At 34.6% G+C, this 18,903-nt stretch overlaps 2 long non-coding RNA genes across 2 annotated transcripts in view; one reads left to right on the top strand and one right to left on the bottom strand.

Annotated features, from left to right (window-relative positions):
• The window catches only part of LOC116586932, an 81,327-nt gene that overhangs the window by 4,736 nt on the left and 57,688 nt on the right, over positions 1-18,903 (top strand). The window lies entirely within an intron of this gene.
• LOC116586931 overlaps positions 12,025-18,903 on the bottom strand; it is a 61,690-nt gene continuing 54,811 nt past the window's right edge. The window contains exon 3 of the long non-coding RNA XR_004284210.1: positions 12,025-12,107. This is a non-coding gene — a long non-coding RNA (uncharacterized LOC116586931). The remainder of the gene's footprint in view (positions 12,108-18,903) is intronic.

The following is an 18,903-nucleotide window of genomic DNA, read 5'->3' as shown; positions in this document are numbered from 1 at the left end:
TGCCACTTCATTATTAGTGTATAGAAATACAATAGATTTCTATATATTGATTTTGTATCCTGCAACCTCACTGAATTCATTTATTAGTTCTAGTGGTTTTTTTGGTGGAGTCTTAAGGGTTTTCAATATATAGTATCTTATTATCTGCAAATAGTGAAAGTTTTACTTCTTCCTTTCCAGTTTGGGTGGCTTTTATTTATTTTTCTTGTCTGATTACTGTGACTAGGACTTCCAGTACTATATTGAATAAAAGTGATAAGAATGGACATCCTTGTCTTGCTTCATCCTTGTCTTGCTTCTGATCATGAGGAGAAAGCTGTTTTTTTATTGAGTATGATGTTAGCTGTGGGTTTATGAAATTAAATATTTAACACAGAACTTTATTTTGTTAGGGTAGGTATTCTCTAAACCTTCTTTGTTGAGAGTTTTTATCATGAATAGATGTTGTACTTTGTCAAATACATTTTCTGCATCTATTAAAATGATCATACGGTTTTCATCCTTCCTCTTATTGATGTGATCTATCATGTTGATTGATTTGCAAATATTGAACCACACTTAAGTCTGGAAAATAAATTCCAGTTGATTGTGGTGAATGATTTTTTTAATGTACTGTTGGATTTGATTTGCTAATATTTTATTGAGGGTTTTTGCACCTATATTCATCAGAGATAGTGACCTGTAGTGTCTTTATTTGGTTTTAGTGTCAGGTTAATGCTAGCCTCATAGAATGAATTTGTAAGCCTTCCTCCCATTTCTATTTTTTAGACTAGTTTGAGAAGAATATGTATTAACTCCTCTTTAAATGGTAGGATTCACCTATGAGGCCATTTTGTTCTGGACTTCTGTTTGTTGGCAGCTTTTTGATTAGTGATTTAATTTCACTGCAGGTAATCAGGCTGTTCAAGTTGTCTATTTCTTCCTGCTTCAGTTTGGGAGCTTATATGTTTCATGTTGCATGCATAAGTATTTATGAGTGTTATATCTTCTTGTTGGAGTGTTCCCTTTATGATTATGTAGTGTCCTTCTTTGTCTCTTGTTACAGTCTTTGTATTAAAGTCTATTTTGTCTGGTACCAGTATTGCTACCCCCAGCTTTCTTTTCTTTTCAATTCTTTTGCATGAGAAATGGTTTTTTATTCCTTCACTTGCAATCTGCATGTGACTGATATGGTCTGATATGAGTCTCTTGCAGGCAGCAAAAGAGTGATACCCATTTTTTTCCCCCTTTCAGCACTTTAAATATCATGCCACTTTCTTCGGGCCTGGAAAGTTTCTGTTGAAAAATCAGCCGAGAGCCTTATGGGGTTTCTCTGGTATATAACTCTTTTCTCTGGTATATAACTTTTCTCTGAAGTTTTCAGCTATTATTTTTTTTTAAATAATTTTTTTTGCTTCCTTTTCTCTCTCTTTTCCTTCTGGGATCTTTATAATGCAAATGTTATGCTTGATGGTATTCCTGATTTCCCTTATTCTATTTTCATTTTTATTCTTTCTTCTTTCTCCTTTTCAGCTTTATTGCTTTCCATTACTCTGTCCTCCAGGTTGACCCTTTATTCTGCTTCTTCTGGTCTATTATTTATTACCTCTATTGTATTCTTAATTTCATTTATTGTTTTCTTCATCACTGATTGGTTCTTTTTAATATTTTCTATCTCTTTGTTGAGGATCTCCTGAGGTCCTTCACTCTTTTCTCAAGTTCAATGAGCATCTTTATGACCATTACTTTAAATTTTCTATCACACATATTACTTATATCCATTTCATTTAGCTATCTTGCAGTGATTTTGTCCTTCTTTCATTTGTGACATATTTCTCTGTGTCTTCATTTTGTCTAACCTTCTTTGTCTGTTTCTATGTGTTACGAAAGACAGCTACATTTCCTACTCTTGCAAGTAGTGACCTTATGAAGAAGAGGTCCTGCATTCCCCTGAAGTGCAGTGTCCCCTGTTCACCAGAACCTGGTGTTTCAGGATGTTTCCTATGTGTGTTTTATGTTCTTTATTGTTGTAGTTGAGCTGCATTTGCCTTCAGTCCAGTATCTGCAGTATCTCTTTTTGCGTGTTGTGGGCAGAGTTTGGTCCTTGTGTTGTTAGTGGACCAGTTAGAGGATGCCTTTGGTCAACCCTCATCCCAGCTGAGTCATACCATGTGTTTGCCTGTGCTGCAGTTGCACTGAACTGCCAGATGCTCTCCCTGTGTTGTTCCTGAGAAGATTTCATTGGTGTTTGAGGCCTGTAGCCAGACTAGATATCTCCCCAAGAGAGTATTCTTATTTGTATTTTATTCCGTATTTTTATTAGTATTCTTATTTGGCTCCTCAGTAAAGAGTATTCTTATTTGGTTCCTCAGTCTGGGACAAATCTTGTACTGAGACTCAAGGTTATGAACACAGACTATTAGACTGAACCACTAGATCTAACTGGGAACTGCCTTTGAACTTGTAGGAGAAAAAGAGGCAAACTGGTAAGCAGTCTTCTCCTGCCCTGCTCAGGGTTGGGCATCAGAGAGATTTGCTAAATCTCTGTGGTATTTCACATTTTTCTGACTCTGCAATATAGAAAAGATTGCAAACAAATTAGAGAGAGCAAACAAGTTTTTAAGTAATCAAGTTTCCAGGAACAAGAGGCTTTTTATTTCCATATGAAATCATAGGTTTGAAAAAGAATATTGTAACAATTCAGCATGTTACTTCCTTACTTTCTCAAGTTCTTCCAGTAGGGAAACCAGACGGGAGGATTATGGACATGACCATCTTGTGGACAGTGTCCAAATTATCCTCAACAAGTGTAGGGATTGGTTTCTTTTTAACTAACTAGTCAAGTCCAAGGACTAAAAATTTATTTAGTACTTGAATAAAATAGCATTTGAGTGATATATGTTTTCGCATTTTGAGAAAGTTCAAAAATAGGAAGAAGCCATTAATGGAAATGAACTGTATCATTTATAGATGACATAAGTGTGATGACACTGTGAAGTCTATCTCTCTTTATTACTCCTTTAGGCGACTATTGCACATCTGGTATCTGTCAGTTCCCTCAATATATACATTAGAAATGGGCCATGTGTAATTCATGATACCTACACAAAAGCATTTCACAAATATGAAACTCCACCTCTAACCTTCCTGCAAATCAGTTGGTTAACTCTAAGTTTTCCATCCATCCTTGCCTTTCCTTTTTTGCATTTACTGTCAACTTGCACTGAAGGTGGACCAGCTATTTATTTCTGGACATGGACATGTGGCTAGGAGGGCTTTTAACACAGTCTCTGAATAAAAGCTTAACCCTTGTTCTTCCCAAGTAAGCAAAAACTGGCTGACCCCAACTTTGGGTAGAAATTGGCTTTAATAATCTTCAAAGGTTTATACTTTGTCTTATGACCAATGCTTAAACTCAGTTTAGAAAAATGTAGTTTCTCCAATTAGTGTTTTTTCCTTGTTCTTTTTCTTTAAGATTTATTTATTTATTCGAGAGAGAGAGAGAGACAGGGAGAATGAACAGAGGGAGAGAGAGACAAGAAGACTCCCTGCTGAGCAGGGATCCTGGCATGGGGCTTGACCCTAGGACCCTGAGATCATGACCTGACCTGAGTTGGATGCTTAACTGACTGAGCCACCCAGGCACCCTGTCTTATTCTTTTATATAAAAACAAATAATATCCTTTCAAGTCATTCCAACTATGAAAATGTGAGAGTAATGATCCCACTTCATATATTGTGAATAGATAAATTAAGCTTAGGTGATTTATTTACCAAGAAAATATTAAAAATTATAATTAAAAACTTTGTGTATAGGAGACAGTTTTAGATTTCCTAAGAAAAGATGTAAAAGAAACTGATTACTTTTTTCAAGCAACTAAAAATATATTTTTTGATAAATAAAACACATTTTAAAAGGTTAATTTACATTTTATTACTTATTTTTATGTAATTATTTTTATTGTAATGTATATGAAAAGACAACTGTGTGCTTAGCTTTATCATGATTATGAAGATTTCATGTAACTTTTGCTGTTTAAGAAAATACTTAAAACCTTGTCAGACAAACCGTAAGAGACCCTTAATCTCACAAAACAAACTGAGGGTTGCTGGGGGAAGGGGTTTAGGGAGAGGGTGGTCGGGTTATGGACATTGGAGAAGGTATGTGCTATACTGAGTGCTGTGAAGTGTGTAAACCTGGCAATTCACAGACCTGTGCCCCTGGGGCTAATAATATATTATATGTTAATAAAAAAATAAATAAATAAAAACCCTTGTCAGATCTTTTGAAGTGTTGAATTCTATGTTTCTCTTGAGTAGATACAATCTGAATGTTTTATTGTTTTTTAAAACAAGGTTATCAGGAAATCATAAAATTTATTTTTTCATCAAATTTGGCAAATGATTAGAAAGCTTATCAAGTAATAGAAAAATAGGGGTGCCTGGATAGCTCAGTCTAGGCGTCAGTCTTTGGCTCAGGTCATGATCCCGGGATCCTGGGATTGAGTCCCGCATCGGGCTCTTTGCTTGGTGGGGAGACTTCTTTTCCCTCTGCCTGCTCTGCCTGTTCTGCCTGCGGCTCTCTGTGCTTCTGCTCTCTCTCTGACAAATAAATAAATAAATAATCTTTTTTTTTTTTTAAGATTTTATTTATTTATTTGACAGAGAGAAAGATCACAGGTAGGCAAAGTGTCAGGCAGAGAGGGGGAAGCAGACTCCCTGCTGAGCAGAGAGCCCAATGCGGGGCTTGATCCCAGGACCCTGAGATCATGACCTGAGCCGAAAGCAGAGGCTTAACCCACTGAGCCACCCAGGCGCCCCATAAATAAATAATCTTAAAAAAAAAAATTAATAGAGAAATCAAAGCTAAATATCATTATTTACCATTTTTCAGAATATTTGTAACTCAGGTATAACATCAATTTAATGAGTTGATAATACTTAAAAAATACACTAGACTAGACTAGATATTGAAGGTATGGGAGTGACTTTGTGTGTAGTAAAATAGTAAGATTGATTACTGATTTGTGAAACTTTTGTTTCATTTCTGTGTGTATGTGTGTAAGATGTATTTCTTAAATCTGTATTATTATATTCTATAAATTTAAAATGTTGTTAGTGGTAATATAATTGATACAATCAATGGACAAGTTCTTATACAATGAGTTAAGGATATCAGAGGTTGGGGTAGAGTGTAGGTTTTTACTTAGCTTTACTTACCATGATAAAAGTACCTTAATTTCCTAACCTGTAAAGTGAAATAATCATAGAACCTATGTCACAGGATTGTTGTCAGATTTACGTGAACAAGTACATTCACAGGGCTCAGTATATGTTTGACACAAAGTAAACCAGTAATACATTATATGTGTTAATTGAATTTAAATAAAAATAAAACAAATAGATAAAATACAGTGTTCAGCATTTAAAAAAAAAAAAGAAACCAGCTGTTATTACCATCAAACTTTTAGGTTGCAAATACTAAATCTAATGAGAACAGGAAAGACAGTCTCTTTGTTTTAAGAAACCAACGACTTAAAAAAGAAAGACTTGTCTATTGTGTGTGTGTGTATCTATGTGTGTGTTGGTGGACTAGGATGGGACTGATAGAAATTTTGTAATTATTTTCAGATAAATATTGATAAATGTAGTCCTATAAATATTGCTTTATGAAGACTATAAACTGTAAACAACCACTAACTTCTATGTCATCCAATGTCAGTCAAATAATTTCATTTACAGCATGTGAAATTAATTGCTTATGCTTTTAACAATTTTAATACACAAAGAAATAAAAGTTTTCCTTTAGCTATCCTAAGAGCTATATCTGGAAAATAACATAAAAATGGATTTTGTGTGTGAGTGTATCAGTAACTCAGAGGTATTAAGATATATGATATGCGGTGTGTGGATATGTGATGTGTGGATCTAAGATGGCAGGTAGTGTAGGGAGATAAGAAAAGAGTAAAAATGGGGTACCATGTTAGGTATGGTTATTACTTCTGCTGATGAACTCTTGGCCTTGGCTTAAGGTTTTTGTAGATAGTGGGCCTATCAGATGAATTCAGTATTGACAGTAGGGGAGAAATATAGTAAAGCAATTAGCAAGTGAGTATTTTTGGACTTGCTGTCCATTTCTACTGCTTGATGATTGAACTTGTTCAAGGTGACAGTAGTCCAGGGTTGTATTAATTTTATATTCCATAGGGTCATACAGGCAATACTGTCTTCAGCCGAGGGCCACCTGGAGCCTTATGTTTTAGAAGACCTACTCTGACCTCACTTTGTTCTGGGTTCCTTAATACAATTGAGGATTCCATGGGACCAAGGGGATATGCCTAGCAGGAACCTTTACAAAACTTTCCTCTATTCTTACCTCACCAGAATCACTACCATCTAGTCTAGTAAGGAACCTTTTAGTACCGGAGTGATCAGTTTCTTATGTTTTATGAAATGACAGGAAAGCTTTGACCACACAGAAATAATATTATCCAATAAACACCTAATTCAGTGTGGATCAAGAGTGTTAGAACTTGTGATCTTCCTAGTCCTGGCCGAGGAGGGAATGAGATAGCAACTCAGAAATGCTCATAAACATGCTTGAAAGAAATGGGATCCAAGTTGAAGTTTTATTTATATTAAAAAGTACCCTAGATCCAGCATGTTGTGTGATGTTCTTATATGACAAAATGGTCAATTCTGCGTGCCTTAATTCATAGGGTCTACACCTGTCAAACTATGAACTGGAAAACCTTAGCATCCTTGATTATAAAATACAAATGACTGCTTTTTCTCTAACTCTAAGAACTTATTATAAGGACTTCCAGCAAATAATCCTTTATACTTATAACAGCATGTATTATAATACACACACACACACACACACACACACACAGTGACCTTCATTTTCAAGGTTGTTTTTTTTTAATGTGTTTACTGGACAATAGAATTAAGTCTGGACAAGTTGGGGGCATATTTTTGCTGATCTCTGTTAACATCCAGGTGATGTTTTCTGAATTTCCTGCACAATAGTATTAAGAACAAAACACAGAAATAGTAATTTGAGGAACAAAAGTTCAAGGAGAGCTCCTCATGTCTTGCTCTATCTTTCATAGTTTCCTAAGTAGAAACCAAGGGGCAGCAAGAGAGCATTGGGCACCTGCAAAGGAAGGAAAGGAAGGAGAAGAGAAGAGAAGTAGCTAGATGAAAGAATGCAATGTGGAGGGGCAATGAGATAGATTTTAAATATAAGTTCATACAAGATTAACCCTATGTACTGGGAATTCAGGGATGTGTCTATTAATTGCCACCCATTTTTTTTTCAATAAATAATTACTGAGCAACTACTGTGTGTTGGGTACTGTTCTATGTGTTTGAGATATACCATGAACCAAAGAGAAAAAGATGGTACCCTTAGTGGTTTTATATCTCAGCGGGAGGATACAAAATAAATAAGGATATCAAATAGTAGGTTAAAGTGCTGTAAGTGAAACAGGTAGGACAGGATAAGGAGGATCATCAGTGTGCCTATGGTCACAGAGGATCAGGTTTCAGTGTTAAATAGACAATCAGGGCGGGACTCATTAAGATAGCAGTATCTGAGCAAAGATTGTAGGAGGTTAAGGGGGTTAGGAGTTTAACCAAGCAGCAGTCTGGTTTGTATGTGTGTGTGGTGTCTGTGTATGCATATTCACTTGCTAATTGCTTTACTATATTTCTCCCCTACTGTCAATACTGAATTCATCTGATAGGCCCACTATCTACAAAAACCTTAAGCCAAGGCCAAGAGTTCATCAGCAGAAGTAATAACCATACCTAACATGGTACCCCATTTTTGCGTCGTTCCTGTGTGTGTGTGTGTGTGTGTGTGTGTGTAGATGGGAAATCTTCCAGCAAAGGGAACGAACATCTAGATCAAAGGTCTCTGTAGAGAAGGAATAGGAGCTGAGTTTTGGACATGCTGACTTTGGCATGCTATTTAACATCCAAGTGGAAATGTTGAGGCAGCTATTGGTTATTCGAATCTGGAGTTTGGGAGTAAGGTCTGGACTTAAGTAAGAATTTGGGAGCATTAGAATAGAGAGAAGGTAGATTAAACCTCAAACCTGAATGAAATCACCAAGTGATTGTAACTAAAGTAGAGGACTGAGAATATCTTGAGATACTTCAAAATTAAGAGCTTGGGAGGGCTTGGAAAACAAAGGAGATTGAGGAGAGCTTCACTGAGGAAGGAGGAGAGGCACAACTACTTTCTTTCATTGCCAAAATTGGCTATTGTTGATGTCTCAAAGTATTTGTTCTAGTAAAAGCCATCTCCTCTCCTATAAGAGGCAATAGAGACTATGGGACTCTGCCGCCACTGCCAAAAACCAAAAATCTTGCTCTCCAAAGATGTACCAAAGAGAAGAACTGTTTTAAACTCACTTGGAAATTTAAAAAAATTTTTATTATAATGCTAGGGATCTGATCATCAGAGCTTTATATCTGAAAAACCTATTTTCTTATTTTAAGTTGGTTATCCTGTTTCTAATACTTTTGGTAATAGCGGACCTTTAGCAACTAATTTTTTTGAATTCTCAGATTCCTATGAAAAAAAGTATTTGCCATCCAATGACTGTGTACAAATGAAGGCTGACCACTTCTTTGATGCTTGATAGAAATGTGCATGCAAAATTAATAGTAACTCAATTTCATCTATTGGTAAAAGTGGATACTAATTTGTATTTATGTGCCTTTTATGTGGAAAAAACTGGGGTGTGTATAAATGAAACCAGTCATTTTATTGTGGTAAGTATTAAAAGCTTATTAGATATTAATTACAGATAGAGGCATTTGGTTCACTGCTAATAAGAGATATGATAAATGATTAGCATTAACTAGATAATAAAAATTATCTTGATTTACCATTGTCTAAAAGAGAAAATGTGTTTTTCCTGATTTATTTGTCCAAACTTCTGAGTGCCCACAAATTCATTAAGCACCTTTTGGTACAGAACCATTTCTACACGTATTTTTAGAAATCTACAGCAAATATCTCAAGGTACTGCTGGCTGATCCTTTTATCCTAGTTAATTAGACCAAGTAAACATACCTAGTGTTTGCTGTAGAGCAACTCATAATCTAGTATGCCTAGAAGTTTGAATATAATTTAAAGTTGATTGCAAGAAAGATTAACTTAGATCAGAAAAGCTGACTTCATTAGACACAGTAATATTTTTTGAGAAATTTAACTTAGGTTTAACAGTTATTCTACATATAAATGTCATGGGAACTCATAAAATTGTTTATAATAAGCAATATATAGAGGAGAATTAAGAACAAACTATAAAGATGTTCTTCATTTGATTTTCAAGCTAGAAAAATATTTGACCTGGCAGTCAACATAGTCAGACGGTTGTGACTGAAGAGTTGCTGAGAGTTCCCTTATGATGCTTGTGAATGATATTATTGGTTGACTAGGGTAGTTCTTCTTGTTTATTAACATTTGAGAAGTAATATTCATGGCCAAAAGCACTGGTAAATTTTTCCAAGGTGTTTGTTGGCTTGCACTATTGATGGCTTTACTTAGGATGCTAGTTCCTTTGATATTTGTCAAGATATAAAAACAGGTATTTCATAGATAATTACCCTACATGTTTCCATGTTCAACTGCTTGTTGATGTGCTTATTTACTTTGAACTGATTTTTCATTCATACTTTCGGTACTTAATAAGATATCAAAGGCAAAGTAAAATAAGTAAAATAGGGATGGCTTTAATTTTGGACTCTGTCTAAACTAGCTTAGGGACAAAAAATCTTCCTCTGTGTTTATCTAGACACAGAAGACCAGATCTAGGTGAGGTGAATGGGGCACTTGCTCTGGTATAAGATTTAGGTGGGCTGGTCCAGAGAATGAAGGATCTTTCTTTTATAGAGTATGAAAGTTACTCTATAGGTGAGGACTTAGCTAGGACATCTGAAGCAAAAGAGTGATGTGACCAAATCTTCCTTTCAGACCTGCTCTTTCCCTTTTAAACCTATTAAAAAGATAAATGAATAACAATAGTAGAGAATAGCAATAATGCTATGACATGAATGTAATGTTGGTGGATTTTTATTAGCTAGAGCACAGATGAGACCAATTAATGGAGCCACCAAAGACTCCTAAACTTCTTAAGAAGGTAGTGAGGTATTGCATCCTTTGTAGGAAATGAGGAAATGCTGGTCTACCCCCTTAAGATCTCCTAATTTGGAGGGGTTAGAATTGGTTAGTGACAGTGATGAGCAGCGGGTGAAATAGGACCATGTGCCTAGGGGCACCAACATCATTTGAAGATGAACTCAAACAAGAGATAACATCAAAATAAAAACTTACCTATACCATGATAGGAAAACACTGATGTTGAGCACTGAAACCATTTAAATAAAGTGTAAACAACTGTTGTCTATTTACAAAATAAATGTAATTTTTGAAATTGATGATAACTTAAAAATCATCCCAGATTATAATAAAAACATTCCAGATTATAAACAAAAAGCAAAACACCACCAAAGAGAGGATAGGGGTGTTAAGGAAAGTACAAATATGCAAATTACTTTGTCCTGTCATTGAGAAAGCAAATAATCGCTGTTTCATTCTTGACACTGATAATTAGGGACTATTGGTTTGATTGTAAGATTTCAAGTAAAACAGCATGTATCTCTTCCAAGTTACTAGACATAAAAGATACCAAAGAATAAATGAACCATATAGCTAAACCTTAAAGAAACAAATGAAAAATGGCCAGGAGGTAATACATAAAATGACATCTTTTATGATACATGTAAATGGTAAAGCCCAAAGAGATAGGATACAGAAAGGATAGTAATTAGCAAATTCCACTTCAGGTATGCCTCAAATCTCAGTTATAATGTCAGGTGTAATGTCACAATTTCCTTTAAGTTTATCTGTGGGCTCTCACCTTTATGAAAGTAATCTGAAGGATGCTTTGAAGAATAATTTCCTTGTCGCGATTCAGTTTCTGAAACCCCAAATTCCACAAAGACTATTTCTTCTTTTCTTTAAGTTAAACATTCTATCTAGAAAGCTGTTAGATGAAATGTTCAATTTCATCTTAAATCAGTCATCCAACATTTTTGTTTCTTTCTTTGTTTGCTTTCAAATATATTTTAGTGTTTTTAATCCAGTTATCAACTACCAATGTCTCAGCTGAAATAAGAAATAATCTTATTTCTTAAGATTAAGTGAGAATAAGATTGTATCCTGGCATGACCCAGATAAGTGTTGACAGCCAAAGCATTTGTAACAATGATTTCCTTGCTCAAGTTTTCACTAGTATGAAGTAAGAAAATAAGAAAAATGTAGTGAATTTCTAGAACAGTTTAATATACTCATTTGTTTCTGATATAGTGGATTCTTACTCAGTTTTGTTGTTTAAGATTTCTTTGTTTTAAGAAATATAACAATTTTCTAAATGTCCATATTTGGCAAAATATACTATTACTATTATTAACCCTATCCTAGTTCACTTTTTTATCCTTTTACTATTTTACTCTTAAATGCGATCTGAGAGATTCCCATTCATTCATCCACTTATATCCTGAAAAACTTTTGAGATGCTGTATCAAGGACTGGTCTAGGTGCTGGGAACACAGCAGGAATAACAAAAATATTTGTTCTCATGGATCTTAAATTGTGACAAGGGTGAATTCAAGTTATAAGCCAATTAATATATAATATATCGAGTGGACATAAGTTTAAAGAAATAAGTGAAGCAGAGTAAGGGGACAGTTGAGTGGTGGGGTTCTTCATTTGATAAGATATATTTGATCAGGTATCTTTTTTTTTTTTAAAGATTTTATTTATTTATTTGTCAGAGAGAGAGCGAGCGCGAGCACAGGCAGACAGAGTGGAAGGCAGAGTCAGAGGGAGAAGCAGGCTCCCTGCGGAGCAAGGAGCCCGATGTGGGACTCGATCCCAGGACGCTGGGATCATGACCTGAGCCGAAGGCAGCTGCTTAACCAACTGAGCCACCCAGGTGTCCCTTGATCAGGTATCTTAATGAAGTGAGGAATCATTCCAGGAAGTGGTTTTCTGCTTGGCATATTCAAAGCTTGTGAGGAGGTCTTTCAGACTGGACACCAGGGAACTAGGAAGAGGAGAATGAGATGAGATCTAAGGAACAGCTTCCATCTCTTAGCAGAATGGCTTGCATATAATTCAATAAACTGTTTTCTCCCTGTATCCCATACCTATACTTGTCCTCCAAAGATGACATATACTGATAGAAAACCCAAATTATAAGAACTTTGAACAGCCAAGGAAAGAGGTAGTAGGGTGACTGTGCTAATTAGGTTATATTAGGTTATAAGACAGACATTTTCCATAACTTGAAAAAGTTAAATCTATAGTGCCAAAGTTTTAATAAAAATATATATAAAACATGATGAAATAAAAATAAACAACTAAAAATTATTTGGGGCAAGATGTGTTGAAGTTAACAATATTTTGAATTTTTTCCAATTCTTTTTGAGTGCATCAGTTTGATAAATTGCTTAGAGGTAGGAGTAAAAGATACAATGAGTAGTCATTTTATAGTCTTGATAAGTTCATTTGGCTATACTTTCAAGAAGTTGAAGAAGTACATTGCTTTTTGACTATAACAAATTCACTTGCAGTTTAGGTCAGTTCTTCTCTTTTAACAATACTGAAGGAGCACATCTTGAGTGTCAGATGATAGATCTGAAAATAATTTTTGATAATGTATCAATGTGATGGTTTACTAATACAATTAGTGTGCAATTTTTACCACAAAACATGGAAGGAGTCAAAGAATTAAGTAACACTGGTATACAAAACTCCTTCCGTTTTCATCTGTATAATTTCTCAGCAATTACATCTATAAAAAATGAAGAGTGGGAATGGAATGTTTGTGGTCTCATCCTAGAAATAAGTAGCGAACCAATTGCAAAAAAAACCATACCTACTAATTTACATTTCCAATAAAATATTACTTCTCTATGTCAGGTAATTATCAATATTTATACTATTTATATAATATTGATTAATTATTTACTATTATTTGAAATAATTAAATCTAGAAGGAATATTTTAACACAGCTTTATAGTCTTGTAAATTTAAAGATTTTATTTATTTATTTGACAGAGAGAGATCACAAGTAGGCAGAGCACTAGGCAGAGAGGCTCCCTGTGGAGCAAAGGGCCCAATGCGGGCTTGATTCCAGGACCCTGGGATCATGACCTAAGCCGAAGGCAGAGGCTTAACCCACTGAGACACCCAGGCTCCCCTATGGTCTCATAGATTTAAAAAACATTTTAATTTATGTACAGATTTTTGGTCAGGAAAGTAAGATAGGTTGGTTAAAAAAATAATTTCAAATATAAAAATAGATTGGATTAGGGTAAAATTCTGTAGGAGAAGTGGAATGGAAATACAAGTTTTGAGCAGAGAAGGAAGCAATATGAAATTTCTGACTTGTAAAGAAGAGCTAATTCAATATTTAATTAAAATAGAGAATAATGTTTATTCCTTTTGGATATAAAATATAGCAGTTTTATTTACATGTCAATATTTAAACAGACCAGAAGTTATATTGTTTATAATACAGATTTATGATAAAAAAAATTATGGTTAAGATAAAAATGTGCAAAGAGGCATACAATTTGCCAAAATTCTTTCTAGTAGTATAGGAGTAAAAAAAATTAGAGGTTATTGTCCTGTGATATTTCTTGGTATAGCCCTTATACATAAACACTTTCCAATTCTCCTCTGCCTTCACTGTAATAAAGGAGCTGAAATAAAATCAGATCCCAAGGAAGCTTTAGCAGTTCTAATAAAACCAAAAAGGATATCTTCTTCTTATCATTGACAGAGAGATCAAACAAGCTATGTGCTCTGAAACTCTGGGATTCTTTAAGTTGGAAGAAAGTGTTCTGAGGTTAATGCTAAATAATATTTTTTTCCTATTTTTTTCAAAAAAGCATGAAAATAATAGACTTTTTCTATTTTTAATTTTTTCCTTCTTAAAATTTTATTAAAAGCTTTAGTGATAGCTTTGGTTTTTTGTTGTCTATTAGTGATCTTTAGTTATTGAATTATTGAACTCAGTATTATTTATTATAGTGTATAATATATAAATATTTTTATTTATTATGCATTATAGCATATGATACATAAGTATATTATTTATTATTTATATGTTATTTATTGTTATTGAATTAAAAGTAGCAAGTGAATATAGAAAACCTAAAAACAGTTTAACATACTTGATTTGATAATTTATTTTTCTTTTCAGAAGTTGTGTGCTAATGATTGTGAATTTATATTTCGTGTGTATGTGTATGGGTGTGGTTGGGTTTTTTTTTTTTTCCTTTTTTGGACTAAGATAGTAGTTTCTTATTTGTGTGAAGGAATTAAATATGAAATTTCAAAATATGCTAAAAAGATTATGGTATTCTGAAAAGGTCTTCATGATGTCTCTAGCCATTTGAACAAATTTGAGAACCATTAAGGAAGATCATTGTTTGTAAATTATTAAACAATCTGAAGAAATCAGCTAGTTTAATTCAAGTGTCAAAATAACTAGAGTTTTACCTATACTCACAATACATTTAATATGAAACAATACACATTTCCTTATAAAATTATTATATAGTGGGGTGCCTGGTGGCTCAGTGGGTTATGCCTCTGCCTTTGGCTCAGGTCATCATCTCAGGGTTCTGGGATCAAGTCCTGCATCAGGCTCTCTGCTCAGCAGGGAGCCTGCTTCTCTCTCTCTCTCTCTCTCTCTCTCTGCCTGCCTCTCTGTCTACTTGTGATCTCTCTCTGTCAAATAAATAAATAAAATCTTTAAAAAAGATTATTATATAGTAAATGGAATTTCTCTAAGAGGACTCAATCTCCAAATGTAACCCTTATTTTCTTAAATAAGTACAAAGACCACTCAAGATGAAATTCTGGATTTTCAAAGCCTCATTAAGTAGTATGTAGAGTAAAGGCCTATAATAATGAAGAGTTATTGCAAATTTTCAATCCCTAATAAAAACCAGAACCATATTACTTTATGACCCCCTGGCATGTGCTTTTTAGTTCTGCCTATGGATCAATAATTTTATTTAAAACTTCATGTCCATTGATAGGGGTTTCTGACAAGCTGGCTTTTTTGCATTAGCCTCTTCCAGGAAGCATCTCTTTTTCTATTACATTAGAGTATCTTTAGAGTTGACTAAGTGTATCAGCTGCATATACCTATTATTGAAGATGAAGATGTTTTGAAATCACTTAAGAAAAGGCTTGCTTATAGAAATTACTTAAACATCTCCAGTGTTTCACTTTTCACTTTCTCATGAATTCTAGGTGAATAGTTTTCTTATTTGAATTACAGATGCAGTTTTGTTGATGTTGCTGTTGTTTTTTAAAACAATGTGCTAGATAAAAGATGGGCTTTAGGAGGCAGGTGATGTAATGAGCAGTGGGTGTTATATAAGGCTAATGAATCATGGAAATCTACCTCTGAAACTAATAATACCCTATATGTTCAGTAATTATATTTAAATAAAAAGAAATAAAATGTGTGTGTAAGAGTGTATGAGGAAAAACAAAGAGAGAGAGAGAGAGATGGACTTACACAAATCTTTCATTTCTCCCCAGCTTCCATTAATGCCTATGTTCTATATATGAGAATTATTTTTTAATTTAATTTTTTAAAAAATTTCTTTTCAGTGTAACAGTATTCATTGTTTTTGCACCACACCCAGTGCTCCATGCAATACATGCCCTCCCTAATACCCACCACCTGGTACTCTGACCTCCCACCCCCGCCCCTTCAAAACACTCAGGTTGTTTTTCAGAGTCCATAGTCTCTCATGGTTCACCTCCCCTTCCAATTTCCCTCAACTCCCTTCTCCTCTCCATCTCCTAATGTCCTCCATGTTATTTGTTATGCTCCACAAATAAGTGAAACCATATGACAATTGACTCTCTCTGCTTGACTTATTTCACTCAGCATAATCTCTTCCAGTCCCATCCATGTTGCTACAAAAGTTGGGTATTCATTCTTTCTGATGGAGGCATAATACTCCCTAGTGTATATGGACCACATCTTCCTTATCCATTCATCCGTTGAAGGGCATCTTGGTTCTTTCCACAGTTTGGCGACTGTGGCCATTGCTGCTATAAATATTGGGGTACAGAGGGCCCTTCTTTTCACTACATCTGTATCTTTGGGGTAAATATCCAGTAGTGCAATTGCAGGGTCATAGGGAAGCTCTATTTTTAATTTCTTGAGGAATCTCCACACTGTTTTCTAAAGTGGCTGCACCAACTTGCATTCCCACCAACAGTGGAAGAGGGTTCCCCTTTCTCCACATCCTCTCCAACTCATGTTGTTTCCTGTCTTGCTAATTTTGGCCATTCTAACTGGTGTCAGGTGGTATCTCAATGTGGTTTTAATTTGAATCTCCCTGATGGCTAGTGATGATGAACATTTTTTCATGTGTCTGATAGCCATTGTATAACACACACATTTAACATCTGAATCTTAAGAGTACAGTTCAGTCAACTTTTCTGTATGTACAGGCAGAGAAAGAACCTTGGTAGCCCCTTGAAGGTACTCTTCCCAGTCAGTATACACCCCGAGGCAATCGCCCTCCAATGTTCTCTCACCATCAATTAGGCACACTTGTTCCTGAACTTCATGTTATCATGTAGTATGTCATCGTTGTGCCTGTTTTCTTTTGCCCCACATAATGGGTGTTCACAGAGTATAGTTCATCTCTTAAAGGCAAATTTTAGGCTAATAAATTAATAGGAGAAAAGATTTTTAGGTTTGGTCTGGTCTGGTTTTTATTTTTTCCTAACTGAAAAGAAGGTAATCCCCTTGACAAGATCCTGGTAATCTGTCAAGGCATACCTCCTAAATGAGTTAGTCTTAGGGGTGGTAGTAAGTGCTGGCTTCTCAGCTTCTGAGCACAAAGTAGAATGGCACTGCTTGCCACCTTGTGGTTGGGTGGGGCCACTATTTTTGGAAAATATGTGTCATGTGCAGAAATGACACATATCGCTTTTGAGCTGGAGCATTTAGTTGCTGTTGCTTCACCCTCAAAAGCTACTTCTGCCAAGATGACCAGGATGTTTCAGACAGGGGATTTTTAATTAGCCTAGGTCTTCAGTGAGGATGGTGCAGAGCAAAACCACCAGCTGGTAGACATTCAAGTGAGAAAGAAATCTTTGTTGTTTTAGGCTGCTAGGAATTGGTAGTTCTTTGTTACCAAAGCATAACAGTTTCTGCCAAGCAATTCCAAGGGCGAAAAGGAAAATTGGGTAGGAACTTGGCTTATATTTCCAGCTGATAAGTGTATCAGACATGGTGTTGGAACTTACACACAACTCATAAAGGGGTCCATGTCTCTTCTGTCGTCTTTCATATGAGTCCTAAACAGATGTGTCCCCAGCAGCTACTTTATTCAAAGTTCAATTACTTTCTTGAACTGGTTATTCTTCAGCACAGCTCTCTGATACCCTTCCTCTTACTTCTCCTAAGAAATCATTCCTCAAGATGACAGGTTGAGATGACAGTTTGGGAAACACTTGCTGATAAATTGATTTACAATCTGTAAATTCTTACAGTAACTATTCTTGCTTTTCTCCAGTATGAAAAAGCCAGGATGGTGTATGAACATTACAAACTAGCTTTGTGACATTGCTGTGTTTCAAGGGATCACATGCTGCAGATTTTTGAGTCTTATTACTGATAGGAGTAATTGCTTCTGCCTTCCAATTAATTAACTAATTATTTTGTTTATTTGTTCACTAGACATTTATTGAATGTTTTCCATGTGCCAGGGACTGAACCAGGAACTGTGATTTCAATGATGAATAAATTACAGATTATGTCCTAAAAGAGTTTACTTTCTGGGAAAGAAGATCAGAAGATGATAAAAGGACAGTGAAATGTGAAAGAGCTATAAAGGCTACTTGCAGAGGAAGTATTTAACTCTATTGTTAACTGTGGTGGTGTGGAGTTCAGGAATAGCTTCACAGAATTGGTGGTTTTTTAACTAAATCTTGAAGTTATAGGCAGGTTTTTTTTTTTAAGAGAAGAAGCATAAACAAGCATTACATTTGATACATGCATCAATATTGACAATATAACACAATTCAATTTCTTAAAAAGTTCAGATTCTCAAAATTGAGTAAGATATATAGACTACTTTGCAAGGAAAACATTTTTAAGAACTTAAGTTTTACCTTGCATATTTTTTATTATAATAATGTATAAATATATATTAATAATTTAGGGTAAACTATTTATGCTATAGTCTTTTTACTGCTTTAAAATAAGAATAAATTTATAGTATATCACACTTTTTAAAAAAGTTTCAAAAAATTCTAGACAAATATGGAAGGCTTCTATGTGACTTTATTAAGATGCAGGAAGTAATTATGTTTCATATTCTGGTTAAGTTTGGAATTATTTTTGCTAAAAGTGGTTACCAAAATACCCAAATTTTGAAAGGGAACTCTAGAACTAAGAACATTAAAATTAATTTGATATGATAAATAGTGTTTTAATTGCTAAAGTTGAGCTTAATGGTTTGAAAATGTGCTTTGGTAGTCTCTCTTTTTTCACTTGTGATTAAAGTGATTCCTTAAATTTTGCTTATGATGGACCATCTTCTAAGTCATTGTCATTAATGCTGTTGATATTCATTCTGTTAAACAGTAAGCTGTTTTTAAACTACTCTCACATTATTTTAATGACTCAGTCACTTCAGTGGTTGTGCTTGAAATTACAATACTGGAAAAGGTTTAACAATCTACTAACAAAATATTCTTCATATTCTTTCTACTACACTTATTGCTAATGATGGTTTGCAATTTGGTAGCTATAGAAATAGAATGAGTGACATATATCTCTTCTCTC

Source organism: Mustela erminea, chromosome 3 (genome assembly GCF_009829155.1).
Source record: "Mustela erminea isolate mMusErm1 chromosome 3, mMusErm1.Pri, whole genome shotgun sequence".
Taxonomy (NCBI): domain Eukaryota; kingdom Metazoa; phylum Chordata; class Mammalia; order Carnivora; family Mustelidae; genus Mustela; species Mustela erminea.
Note: the sequence above shows the minus strand (reverse complement) of the source record. Positions and strands in the feature narration are given on the sequence as shown.